This window comes from Loxodonta africana, chromosome 8 (genome assembly GCF_030014295.1).
Source record: "Loxodonta africana isolate mLoxAfr1 chromosome 8, mLoxAfr1.hap2, whole genome shotgun sequence".
Taxonomy (NCBI): domain Eukaryota; kingdom Metazoa; phylum Chordata; class Mammalia; order Proboscidea; family Elephantidae; genus Loxodonta; species Loxodonta africana.
In genome coordinates, this window is record NC_087349.1 from 53365596 (window position 1) to 53380203 (window position 14608).

A 14608-nucleotide genomic window follows, 5' to 3' on the forward strand; every position below is an offset into this window, starting at 1 on the left:
TATAGTGATGATACATATAAAATATGGGAATTCATATACAATGAAATATCAAGAGCAAGGCAGAAATTAAAACATGTAATGATTATGTAGTAATGCAAGGTTTAATGACTGTGAAAGAATTTATGGGTAAATGGTCTTTAGAGTTCTAGAGTTTCCTGGCATCTATTCAGAAAATATGGTTATTAATCTGACTCACATTGTCTTAAAAGAAAGAAAAAGCTATCAAATTCCTCAGTCTCTTCCTAGAGCTAGACTTGAAAGAAATGACTCACATGGCTCTTTACATAAGGAACACTGAGTAATACAGAAAACAATGTCCTCAACCACATCTCTCCAATACAAAAAATAGTAGATTCCATACGACTCCTTTGATGTTCCACAGTATAAGCCCAGGACAGTAAAAGATTCTATCCAAGGAGCCAAGACCATATTACAAAAATACGAATTCCTGCACTTTCAGCTGGATTCAAACTCTATCTAAATATAGAAGATGTGACTCCAAACCACTGGGGATGTAGAGGAAATTTTGGTGGCAGGGGTATTGGGGTCAGTTTTTGTGTGAGGTTATACAGCAGAGTGCTTAATTGAACAAGCGTGGAGCTTAACTCCATCTTTGCCCCTTACTGACTGTCATGGATTGAATTGTGTCTCCCCAAAATATGTGTCAATTTGGTTAGGCCATGATTCCCAGTATTGTGTGGTAGTACTCCATTTCGTGATTGTAATTTTATGTTAAAAAGGATTAGTGTGGGATTGTAACAGCACCTTTACTCAGGTCACTCCCCTGATTCAAGGTAAAGGGAGTTTCCCTGGGGTGTGGCCTGCACTGCCTTTTATCTCTCAAGCGATAAAAGAAAGGGAAGCAAGCAGAGAGTTGGAGACTTCATACCACCAAGAAAGGAGCACCAGGAACAGAGTCCCTGCACCTGAGAAGCTCCTTGACTGTGGGAAGATTGAGGAAAGGACCTTCCACCAGAGTCAAAACAGGGAGAAAGACTTCCCCTGGAGCTGACACCCTGAATTTGGACTTTTAGCCTACTTTACTGTGAGAAAATAAAGTTCACTTTGTTAAAGCTATCCGCAAGTGACTAAGACATGACTAAGACACTGTGCAACTTGGGTAAATAAGCAAACCTCCTTATGTTTGTTTACTTCTTTGTAAAAGAGTGATGATGATCATGATATTTATTACCTCCCAGCAGTATTGTGAGGATTGAATTATAAATACACATGGAGTCCTATGAGCAGGGACTGGCACTTGTCATATGCTCAATAAACATTAGCTATTACTTATATCTTCATATATGTGAAAGGCTAATATGTGGGTGAGGCATGTTGGCTCTAAAGAATAGAATTAGGATAAATGGCTGCCAGCTACAGGTGAGATCTGAATTCTCTATGAAAAAGAACTATGAAAAGAAGGAGCAAAGAACAAAAAGTAGGAAGCAAGAGACTGGAGCTTGAACTGCTTTAAGAGTATGTGTCCTTAGTATTGATGATGTTTTATACTTAATTATGTAGACAGGAAGTGTGCAGCTGAGGGGCCTCTAAATATTTCAGGCGATTTAGTGAAAATAATAAAACTAAGTGTTTTAGGTATTTAGAGAAAAAATAAGACAGTTATAGAAAACAGGAATTATTACTTCATCCATAGTAAAAATACAAAATATAGATACAAAGGTGGGACTTAGAATTATAAAATATTTCAGAATATTTTAAAAAATTTAAAGTTTGGCCAAAAGTATTGCTGACTTTGTTGTTGTTGTTAGTGCTTAACACAGTTTTAAAATATTTGTGCTTATAGCTGTGACAGAACAAGTGGGTTTGCCTGATTTTACATGCAATGTCTACAATATACAACAGATCCTAAATCAACAAGATTTTAATCAATGAGCTTTTATTTTACTTAAGAAAACCTGTTACACTTGCCGTAGTCATAAAGTCAAACTAAGTTTATTAAACTTGCTATAAAATACCCTTTTGAATACCCAGCACTGGTTTTTTTGTTTGTTTGTTTTAGAAAGAATTACCTGAATATACAAATATTGTAGGTCCACACCTGGTTATATGCCTAGTTCCTGGTCTGCAGTTTAAAGATCGTATGCCCACATGCCCACGGGTGAGGAGGGGGAGGAGGGTGCTTAGCCTATTGTAACCGCACTCTGTACACTTCTGGTCAGGAGGCTTTTGCAGGAAACACTGATATCTTTTGTTTTATTTTATATTATTGTGGTAAAATATACATAACAAAATTTATCATTTTAAAATACGCAGTTCAGTGAGGACACTGTAGGTCCTTTCAAAGTTTTTTTTACTCAGTGAACTGGGGAGTCCCTGGTGGTTTTGTGCAGAGGAGAGACACGATCTGACATATGTTTTAACAGGATCACTGCTGTGTTGCTTTAGAGGTACGAATAGAGGTGCAAGGGTCGGTGGGCAATCAGATGGGAGGCTATTACATTATGCAATGGAGAGATGACCAGGCTTAAGCAAGGGTGGTAACAGCAGAGGTAGAGAGGAGTAGTCAGATCCTGGATGTATTTAGAAAGTAGAAAGTACAGGATTAAATAATATTTTGTTGTGCTTTTCAAACACCTCTATATATTAAGGTATAAAATCACTCAACACTATTTGAGGGAAACAGTAATATTTGAGAAATGTGTAGGCTTTCTTCTGGGGAAACACTATGTAGTGAATAAACCACGCGTCTTTTGTCTCAGCAGTCTCAAAACTACAGTAGTGGCACTGTCTCCTATACTAAATCTAATCTGTTGTGTTTATATTGATAATTCTGTTTTGTTTTTAAACACAAGTGTCCTATTTTGTGTTAATTTGAACAATAAAATCTTCCTTGAATTATCTTTGATTATGGCTTATTTGTTCCATAGTCCCTGGGACTCTCGTATCCTGAATGCTTAATATTTAAATTGTGCCTTCTGTTTTACCCAAGCCCATAGGCGTCCGATTTCATGAGCAACTTTAGTTACTAGGCAAAGCTCTCAGCTCACTTGGATGGGGAGATAGGTAACAACTGTGTTTCTGAAACAAGTGTGGATAACTTCAGTTTTGGCAACAGGGAGTAGAAGGACAGGATGGGATGGATAAATGGAAAGAACGGAACAGAGCCAAAGGATAGATCAGCAGGAGTAACATCATTACGTAACCAAATTAAGGTCTCGAAACAAAATCACTTCAATTCCTAAACGAAGCAAGATTTAAGAAAAAAACATTCCAAACTTGTTGGTTGTAACAAGAATGTGCCAGAATTTAAATGGCTGGTGTTTGTAAGGGTAGGTTGAATTGTAGGATGCAGATACTGGGATAGAACGTGAGCTTTCTCCTTCTTGAAGATTGCTTTGTTTCCACTAATAATAACGTGGAACTATAGTAATGAACATTGGGAACTCTCTGAACTTGGTTTTAAAGTGTGAGAATCTCATACCCTCAAAGTGAGCCGGATACTGTAGAATCATCACTAGTTTCATCACTAGAAACTAGATAAAACCGCTTACTAAGACTGATCTTAGGCTGTGTAGTGTGAGGAACCAAATTAGCTCGAAATTCACAACCAGCTGCTGCGCAGGAAGAGAATCTTCTAGTGAAAACCACAAGTCTCATCGAGAGCAAAGGAACGCAGGTGTAAGGTCAATCTGGTGGCTAATAACCAGTTGCGAAGGCAAAAGAAACTGGAAAGAACAAAGGCCTTGTCAAACGGGCCCAATAATAGGAATTAAGCAATCAGAATGAGTCAGATTTGGATACATAACCAGGGGCACAGAGAATTTCAAAATAAAGTGTGCAGAGCCAGTTGGAAGCCATGGAAAAAACGAGTTCTGTTTGACAGATGGCTAGTGTACTTTGACTGACTTTTATCCTTATTGCAGATGTTTTTATCCATGGCCTTCAAAATTCTAAGACTTTTGGCCTTCGTATAAGGTTAGTTTAAAAGTGTTGAATACCTTCATAAAATAGGAGGAATGTGTTATTCATCAATAGATGATTGACAAGAAGGTAGGCAGGAAAGAAGGAAGGAAGGAGGAGAAGGAGAAGGGAACGAGGGAGACGAGGAGGGAGGAGAAGAAGGAGGGAGGGAATAAAGGAGGAAGAGCGGGACATAGGGCAAATAAGAATGGAAGGAAATAGATAAGAATGGAAGGAAATAGAAGACTTACGTTTTCTAAATCCTGTGTCAATTTTATTCAAAATATTTTTTTGAATTTTTTTGAATTTTCTTGAATTTTTGAGCATGTTGTTGTTGTTAAGTGCGTTTGAGTCAGTTCCAATTCATAGAGACCCTATATACAATGGAACAAAACACTGCCAGGTCCTGTGCCATCCTTACAAACATTGCTATGCTTGAGCCCATTGTTGCAGGCACTGTGTCAATCCATCTCATTGAGGGTCTTCCTCTTTTTTTGCTGAGCCTCGACTTTACCAAGCATGATGTCCTTCTCCAGGAACTGGTCCTTCCTGATAACATGTTCAAAATAAGTGAGATGAAGCTATACTCGCTTCTAAGGAACATTCCGGCTGTACTTTTTCCAAGATAGATTTGTTCATTCTTCTTGCAGTCAACTGTATATTCGATATTCTCCAACTCCAAACTGCAAAGGCATCAATTCTTTTTTGGTCTTCCTTTTTTATTGTCCAGCTTTCACATGCATATGAGGTAATTGAAAATACCACAGCTTGGGTCAGGTGCACCTTAGTCCTCAAAGTGATGTCTTTCCTTTTTAATCCTTTAAAGAAGGCTTTTACAGCAGATTTGCTGATGCAGTATGTGTTTGATTTCTTGACTGCTGTTTCCATGGGCATTGACTGTGGATCCAGATAAAAATGAAATCCTTGAACACTTCAATATTTTCTCCATATATTATGGTGTTGCTTATTGGTCCAGTTGTGAGGATTTTTGTTTTCTTTATGTTGGGGTGTAATCCATACTGAAGACTGTAGTCTTTGATCTTCATCAGTAAGTGCTTCAAGTCTTTTCACTTTCAGCAGCAAGGTTGTGTCATCTGCAAATCACAGGTTCTTAATGAATCTTTCTCCAGTCCTGACGCCCTGTTCTTCTTCATATATTCAGTTTCTCAGATTATTTGCTCAGCATACAGATTGAATAAGTATGTTGAAAGGATTGAGCCCTGGCACACACCCTTCTTGATTTTAAACCAGACAGTATCCTCTTGGTCCGTTCGAACTACTGCACAATTAAGTGTCCTGGAATTCCCATTCTTTGCAATGTTACCCATAATTTGTCATGACCCACACAGTTGAATGTCTTTGCTACTCAGTAAAACACAGATAAACGTCTTTCTGGTATTCTCTGCTTTCGGCCAAGATCCATCTCAGATCAGCAGTAATATTCCTCATTCCACATCCTCTTCTGAATCCAGCTAGAATTTCTGGCGGTACCGCTGCAACTATTTTTGAATTATCTTCAGCAAAAGTTTACTTGTGTTTGGTATTAATGACATTGGTCAATAATTTCCACATTTTCCTGGATCAGCTTTCTTTGGAGTAGGCACGTATATGGATCTTTTCCAGTGGGTTGGTCAGGTAGCTGTCCTCCAGATTTCTTGGTATAGATGACTGATCGCTTCCAGCATTGCATTCATTTGCTAAAACATCTCAATTGGTAATCCATCAATTCCTAGAGCCTGGTTTTTCTCCAGTAGCTTTGGTGCAGCTTGGACTTCTTCCTTCAATATCATCAGTTCTTGATCATATGCTAACTCCTTAAATGGTTGAACATCAACCAATTTTTCTTGGTCTGTATTCCTTCCATCTTCTTTTGATGCTTCTTGCGTTGTTTAATATTTTGTCCATAGAATCCTTCAAAATTGCAGCTAGAGGCTTGAATTTTTTTCTTCTGTTCTTTCAGCTTGACAAATGCTGAGCATGTTCTTCCCTTTTGGTTTTCTAACTCTGGGCCTTTGCACATTTCATTATAATGCTCACTTTGGCTTTTCGAGCCACCCTTTGAAATCTTCTGTTCAGCTCTTTTACTTCATTTTTTCCTTTTGCTTTATCTACTCTACATTCAAGAGTAAGTTTCAGAGTCTCTTCTGACATCCAGTTTGGTCTTTTCTTTCTTTCCGGTCTTTTTAATGATCTTTTGCTTTCTTCACATATGATGTCCTTGATGTCATTCCACTTTGGGTCTGGTCTTTGGTCATTAGTGTTCAATTCATCAAATCTATTCCTGAGATGGTCTCTAAATTCAGGTGGGATATGGTTGAGGTTGTGCTTTGACTCTCTTGGACTTGTTCTAACTTTCTTCAACTTGAACTTGCATATGAGCAATTGATGGTCTCTTCCATAGTTGGCCCCTGGCTCATTCTGACTGATGATATTAAGCTTTTCCATCATGTCTTCCCACAGATGTAGTTGATTTGATTCCTGTGTATTCCATCTGGCAAGGTCCATGTGAATAATCACTGTTTATGTTATTGAAAAAAGGTATTTGCAGTGAAGAAGTCATTGTTCTTGCAAAATTCTATCATGAGGTCTCCAGCGTCATTTCTACACCAAGGCCATATTTTCCAAGTACCAATGCTTCTTATTTCCAACTTTTGCATTCCAGTCACCAGTAATTACCAATGCATCTTGATTGTATGTTTGATCAATTTCAGAGTGCAGAAGTTGGTAAAAATCTTCAATTTCTTCATCTTTGGCCTTAGTGCTTGGTGCATAAATTTGAATAATAGTCATATTAACTGGTCTTCCTTGTCGGCTTATGGATTTTATCCTATCACCGACAACATTGTACTTCAGGATAGATCTTGAAATGTTCTTCTTTCTGACAATGAATGTGGTACCATTCCTCTTTAAGTTGTCATTCCCAGCATAGTAGACCATATGATTGTTTGATTCACAATGGCCAATACCAGTCCATTTCAACTCACTAATGCCAAGGATATTGATCTTCATGTGTTCCATTTCATTTTTGACAACTTTTAATTTTCATAAATTTATACTGTGGGCATTTCACATTCTGATTGTTAAATGGATGTTTGCACTTGTTTCTTCTCATTTTGAGTAGAGCCACATCAGCAAGTGTGGGCCCTCAAAGCTTGACTCCATCCACATCACTAAGGTCGACTCTCCTTCGAGGAGGCAGCACTTCCCCAGTCGTATTTTGATTGCTTTCCAACCTGAGGGGCTCATCTTTCAGCACTATATCAGACAGTGCTCCACTGTTATTCATAAGGTTTTCACAGGTCATTTTTTTTCAGAAGTAGTTTGCCAGGTCTTTCTTCCTAGTCTTAGTCTGGAAACTCAGCTGAAAACTCTCCATCATGCATTACCCTGCTGGTTTTTGACATCCAGTGGCATGACTTCCAGCAACACAGCAATATTCAAGCCACCATAGTATGACAGACTGATAGATGATTAGTGGAATAGAAGATAGAATTTGAAAAGTCTTTTTTGAGTGTGTGTGGTGGAGTAGATGGAAGGATCCTATGACAAGAATTATTTGTGGTCTTTAAATTGAAATACATTTATACTATGATAAGTGAGCATGGGCAGGAGAATTTAAATACCAGAGAAATAAGGTTATGTCTTTACGAGCCATTGTAGACTATACTTTTTTTTTACCCATCAGAAAGCTGTCTTAGACAATTCCTGATTATTTTGGTCTCATTCTCTCTCACGTTCCCACAGATTGTGAAATATCATCCTTTGGTTGCTTGTTGCCTGTTACCAACAATGGCTTTTTAAAAGTTGTTTTTTTCTGCCTCAAGAAAATAGAAATGGCCTGTCAGTGAATATCCCATGACTACTAAGGAATTATTTCCCTCTTACCAATGACAGAAAGTTATTTGGAAAAGGAAACTAACTTACCCTCAACAATTTTTGCCATAAAGTGATACCCATTTGAGCTGTTCCCCATACTAAGCTGCATGCTCACTCAAATACGTTGTTGCTAATGATGTGAGAGCTAAAAATAATTATAATCATTAGCAGAATTGCCCAATGCTTTGACATAGATAACAGAATTAGATGTGTCACTGCACATTTTTACTTAAAAAGTTTTTTTTTATTAAGCTTCAAGTGAACATTTACCATTCCAATCAGTCTGTCACATGTAGGTTTACATACATCTTACTCCCTTCTCTCACTTGCTCTCCCCCTATTGAGTCAGCCCTTACAGTCTCTCGTTTCGTGCCAATTTTGCCATCTTCCCTCTCTCTCTATCTTCCCATCCCCCCTCCAGTCAAGAGTTGCCTACACACTCTCCCGTGTCCACCTGATTTAATTAGCTCACTCTTCATCAGCATCTCTCTCCCCGCCACTGGCCAGTCCTTTTCATGCCTGATGATTTGTCTTCGGGGATGGTTCCTGTCCTGTGCCATCAGAAGTTCTGGGGAGCATTGTCTCTGGGATTCCTCTAGTTGCAATCATACCATTAGGTGTGGTCTTTTAGTGAGAATTTGGGGTCTGTATCCCATTGGTCTCCTGCTCCCTCAGGAGTTGTCTGTTGTGCTCCCTGACAGGACAGACATCGATTGTGGCCGGGCACCAACTAGTTCTTCTGGTCTCAGGATAATGTAGGTCTCTGGTTCATGTGGCCCTTTCTGTCTCTTGGGTTCTTAGTTGTCGTGTGACCTTGGTGTTCTTCCTTTGCCTTTGCTCCAGGTGGGTTGAGACCAATTAATGTATTTTAGATGGCCGCTTGTTGGCATTTAGGACCCCAGGCGCCACAATTCAAAGTGGGATGCAGAGTGTTTTCATAATAGAATTGTTTTGCCCGTTGACTTAGAAGTCCCCTCAAACCAAGTTCCCCAGACCCCAGCCCCTGCTTCGCTGACCTTTGAAGCTTTCATTTTACCCCGGAAACCTCTTTATTTCTAATCCAGTCCAATTAGGCTGAACTTCCTTGTTTTGAGTGTTGTCTTTCCCTTCACCCAAAGCAGTTCTTATCTACAGATTGATCAATAAAAAGCCCTCTCCCTCCCTCCCTCCCTCCCTCCCACCTTTGTAACCACATAAGTATGTGTTCTTCTCCGTTTTTTCTATTTCTCAAGACCTTATAATAGTGGTCTTATACAATATTTGTCCTTTTGCAACTGACTCATTTCGCTCAGCATAATGCCTTCCAGATTCCTCCATGTTATGAAATGTTTCAGAGATTCATCACTGTTCTTTATCGATGCATAGTATTCCATTGTGTGAATATACCACAATTTATTTACCCATTCGTCCGTTGATGGACATCTTGGTTGCTTCCAGCTTTTTGCTATTGTAAACAGAGCTGCAATAAACATGGGTGTGCATATATCTGTTTGTGTGAAGGCTCTTGTATCTTTAGGGTATATTCCGAGGAATGGGATTTCTGGGTTGTATGGTAGTTCTATTTCTAACTGTTTAAGATAATGCCAGATGGATTTCCAAAGTGTTTGTACCATTTTACAATCCCACCAGCAGTGTGTGAGAGTTCCAATCTCTCCGCAGCCTCTCCAACATTTATTATTTTGTGTTTTTTGAATTAATGCCAGTCTAGCTGGTGTGAGATGGAATCTCATCGTAGTTTTAATTTGCATTTCTCTAATGGCTAATGATCAAGAGCATTTTCTCATGTATCTGTTGGCTGCCTGAATATCTTCCTTAGTGAAATGTGTGTTCATATCCTTTGCCCACTTCTTGATTGGGTTGTTTGTCTTTTTGTGGTTGAGTTTTGACAGAATCATGTAGATTTTAGAGATCAGGCGCTGGTCTGAGATGTCATAGCTGAATATTCTTTCCCAGTCTGTAGGTGTTCTTTTTACTCTTTTGGTGAAGTCTTTAGATGAGCATAGGTGTTTGATTTTTAGGAGCTCCCGGTTATCTGCTTTCTCTTCATCATTTTTGGTAATGTTTTGTATTCTGTTTATGCCCTGTATTAGGGCTCCTAGGGTAGATCCTATTTTTTCTTCCATGATTTTTATCGTTTTAGTCTTTATGTTTAGGTCTTTGATCCACTTGGAGTTAGTTTTTGTGCATGGTGTGAGGTATGGGTCCTGTTTCATTCTTTTGCAAATGGATATCCAGTTATGCCAGCACCATTTGTTAAAAAGACTATTATTTCCCCAATTGACTGACACTGGTCCTTTGTCAAATATCATCTGCTCATACATGGATGGATTTATATCTGGGTTCTCAATTCTGTTCCGTTGGTCTATGTGCCTGTTGTTGTACCAGTACCAGGCTGTTTTGACTGCTGTAGCTATATAATAGGTTCTGAAATCAGGTAGGGTGAGGCCTCCCACTTTCTTCTTCTTTTTCAGTAATGTTTTGCTTATCCGGGGGTTCTTTCCTTTCCATATGAAATTAGTGATTTGTTTCCCTATCCCCTTAAAGTATGACATTGGTATTTGGATTGGAAGTACGGTATATGTATAAATGGCTTTTGGTAGAACAGACATTTTTACTATGTTAAGTCTTCCTATCCATGAGCAGGGTATGTTTTTCCACTTAAGTATGTCCTTTTGAATTTCTTGTAGCAGAGTTTTATAGTTTTCTTTGTATAGGTCTTTTACATCTTTGGTAAGATTTATTCCTAAGTATTTTATCTTCTAGGGGGCTACTGTGAATGGTATTGATTTGGTTATTTCCTCTTCGGTGTTCTTTTTGTTGATGTAGAGGAATCCAAGTGATTTTTGTATGTTTATTTTATATCCTGAGACTCTTCCAAACTCTTCTATTAGTTTCAGTAGTTTTCTGGAGGATTCACTTAAAAAGTTTTGATCAAGCATTTTTACTGAAGTGTAAATGAAAGGCATTTCATCCTGGTTATTCCATGGACTAATGGAAGCTTAAAGGTTTATTTAGGAAGAAGTTTAGAGCCTGAGGAGAATGCATGTCATATTTTCCTAATGTTTCTAATTAGAGTAGATGAGTGATGTAAAAAAAAAAAAAAAAAAAAAAAAAAAACTGCACCTGTTGAGATAGAGGAAGCCTATTGTTCCTGTTGGTTAAAGGAAACAAAGCTCCATTCTAGTAAGGTGCTCGGCAGGTCATGCACATACTATTGCTTTGTATATGGAGGAGAAAAAACATCCTATGAAGACATACTGCTTAGGGATATCTGAGGAGAGTTCCTGTTTCAGAATGAGTGAAAAGGTTTACTTAAATGTCCAAGAATACTGGTCAGGGTTTAAACTTAGGGACATTTGGGAAACTTCATGGATATTTCCTTATCTTTAAAAAAACAGGCAAAACTGAAAGGAGAAGCAATAAATCACATTGCAACAATACATGGAAATGTAATTAGTTATTTCCTAACAGGGGTGTGCTTTTAAAATGACAGAGAGGATTTTGGATAAAATCAAGTAGGATGCTGAAAATGAATTTATGGTAGTCTTTAGAAAAAGGGGAAGTGATTGAAATATGCCAAATTATTCTTTATTTTTACTGGACATAGAACACAAAGAAATATATTAAAGTTCCAGCAAAGGGTAATAAGTAAAATAGAAGGAGAAGAATTTGAGAAAACTAAGTTGGACCCTTTTCTCCATTGGGATTGCTAAAATCAGCACATATTTAAATGAGTGGAAAGCTGAACTAGTGGGAAACCAGGAAGAGATGCAGAGTGGGGCACTATGCTCATCAAGAAACATGGACAAATAGCTTAATAAAACAAGAGTAGCTGGGGGATGAGACTCGGCTTTCTTGCTTTGAGTGATATTTAAGTACATTCTTTCTGGAATTCTTTAACTTTGCATACAGATCTTTTTGTGAGGCTCATCTAAGCGTGACCGCCTTGTGGTTCAAGAGGCAGAAAACATGTTAAAGTCAGAGAAAGCAAGAGAGTAATGTTATTGAAAAAAGGTATTTGCAATGAAGAAGTCTTGTGGTCCAAGAGGCAGAAAACATGTTAAAGTCAGAGAAAGCAAGAGAGTAATGGCGAAGGTGATGGTCAAAAGGAATATGTATATGTGTATTTCTGTGTGTGTGTGTGTGTGTATCCATGAATCCCCCTTGTCCAGCACAGTGCAAGACACATAGAAGGAATGCAACACATACATCCTCATAGATATATAAAGTACATTATATAGAGAGACTATTGAGACTCCTCCTCCCCCTCCCCCCACCACCCTACAAGAAATATACAATGCTCCAAGAGTCACATTAGAGGAAAAAATGTCCAAATTTGGCTTATAGTTGAACCACTTTTTGCTTGGTAGGATAGGAAATCAGAAAGGAGTGGATGTGGGAGGGAAGAAAGAGAAGTTTGATAGAAGGGGACTGGGAAGAAACAAGTTTGTTGAGAGGAAAGAATGAGACAAAACACAAGATAGGTGTCATCTGCTTTAGGGAATATAACTTTCAATAGAACTTTGAATGTGTGTGTGTATATATATATATATATATGTTCAAGAAGGTCTTTAGGAAGTTTTCCTTTGGGTTATGTGACATATACTGCCTCCCTCCCATATTCCCAAGAATTATTTAGATAAACCTATGTTGCTCTTTAATGTTTTGGTTGTTGATTTTGTGATGTTTTTTCATTCAGATATGACCATGAGTTGCTCTGAGGATCACCAGTTTCTTTAACTATGGCTTCCCCTTCTTCTTCCTCTCCTCATTTTATGCTTTTCATGCCCAGTTGACTCCTTGAGACAACACACAATTTCAATTTCCTTAAGGCACAGGGAATCAAACGAATTTGGTACACCTTAGATATACTTTTGTTTCTCCTCATAACACAATGTGGATTCACTAGTTAAAATATCTTAAGAAGATGGAGATATATCATTATAAATAACAAATATAGTGAAGCATTTTGAATGGCTAATGTAACATTTCGTGTTTAACAAAGAATTTAATTATTCTATTAAATTCTATGCCAAATATTTCATGTATTTCCAGAAAATAAATCCCTAAATATATGTGAAATTTTGTAAATTTTTAGTTGTCATTCCTGTTAAAAATAAGATGTTTATAATTTCATCTAGAATTTAAAAGGTTTGGAAAACGAATCTCAAAGGCCATATAAATAATAAACATGAAAACAAATTTATGCAAGAAGTATGATTTGTCATAGACATAATGGCAGAATGAAAGTATCGATATAGCTTCAATACAGCTAAGTTAAAAAAGTGTTACGTGTATTTTTTTGGATGTTGGTTTAGGTAGGGAAACCCTGGTGGCTTAGTGGTTAAGAGCAACAGCTGCTAACCAAAAGGTTGGCAGTTCGAATCCACCAGACGCTCCTTGGAAACCATGTGGGGCAGTTCTACTCTGTCCTATAGGGTTGTTATGAGTCAGAATAGACAGGTTTTTGCATTAGATACCCAAAAAAACCCAGTGATAGAATTTGCTATTTCAGGCGCATACTATCTAGTTTCATTGAAAAGCAATGTTTATAATGCAGAAATTTAAAGTTGAAGAAGTGATTCATAGTCTAGTAATTTAACAATTTACTAGTGAACTCTGATTATCAAAACCTGGTCAGTCACTGCTAATAGAAGCCTTTACTACATTTCTTCTTGTAAAATATATTTATTAATTTATCTGTTGCATACAAATACCTTAAGAATCAGTCAATTGTTCATATGACTTGATCTGGAGAAAATAAAATTATTGATATCATTTTTGTCTATAGAATTGCAAATCTGAAAACCAATTTTGCATGGAAGGTGGACTTAGTTGTATAAGGCAGTATTACCTTTGCAGGGGTTTCATAGAATCATAGACGTATTGGATTTTCTTAAGTCAATTGCTGGTCACTGGATAGCTTAGGAAAGACAGTAATGTGATTTTTGTCCTGAATGATCACTATTTTTTTTGGGTCCAAATGACAAAGAGGTGCTGACATCTGAAATAGATAAAATCAACAAAGATGTAAAAGAGACTGAGTTTAGTGTTATCATTGTTCATTGAGAAGCTATTTTCTTGAATTCCACATCTATTCAGTAAATTATATTAGCATTTGTGATGCCCACAAATTACATTTGATGATGAGATTAAAACCATATGTACTTAAACCACACAAGTAAGAAACATTGTTGCTAAAGGAAAGTATACCTATAAAATATAGCAATCTACTTTCCCTCCACTCCTCTTTTAGCCTTATATTCCTGTACATCTCTACTTTTGGCTTATAAAAAAGTTACAACTATAACTTGCAGTTGCCTAATGTCTTACATTTGATCCATTTTAAAAATAAACTTTATGTATTAATTAGAATGCTTACAGCTGCAAGTAATAGACTAGCCGACTAAAAGTGGCTGAAAGGCAGTATTTTCATATAACAAAAATAATCTGAAAGGAAGGGATTTTCAACTTTCCCTCTAATGTTCCAAGATGGTTGCCACAGTCTCAATAAGGAGAATATTCTGTTCCTTTCTATTAGAAAAGGGAAAACACATCTCAGACACCTTGTTAACTTCAATTTGTCTATACCAGTTCATATGTCCATGCTAGTTATAAGGTTATCTTGGAGTGCAATTAGCTGACATTTTCAGCTATTGTAGTGGGAGGCAGGCTCTGCTAGGGAAAAAAAAAGAAATGGGTGGGCAAAAATTTCTTTGGGTGGCAAACAATTTATACTTCCACCAGCTATGTAGAAGAGTGCCTACTCATTTACCCAGAAACTCACCAATGCTGTGTATTGTCAAATTTT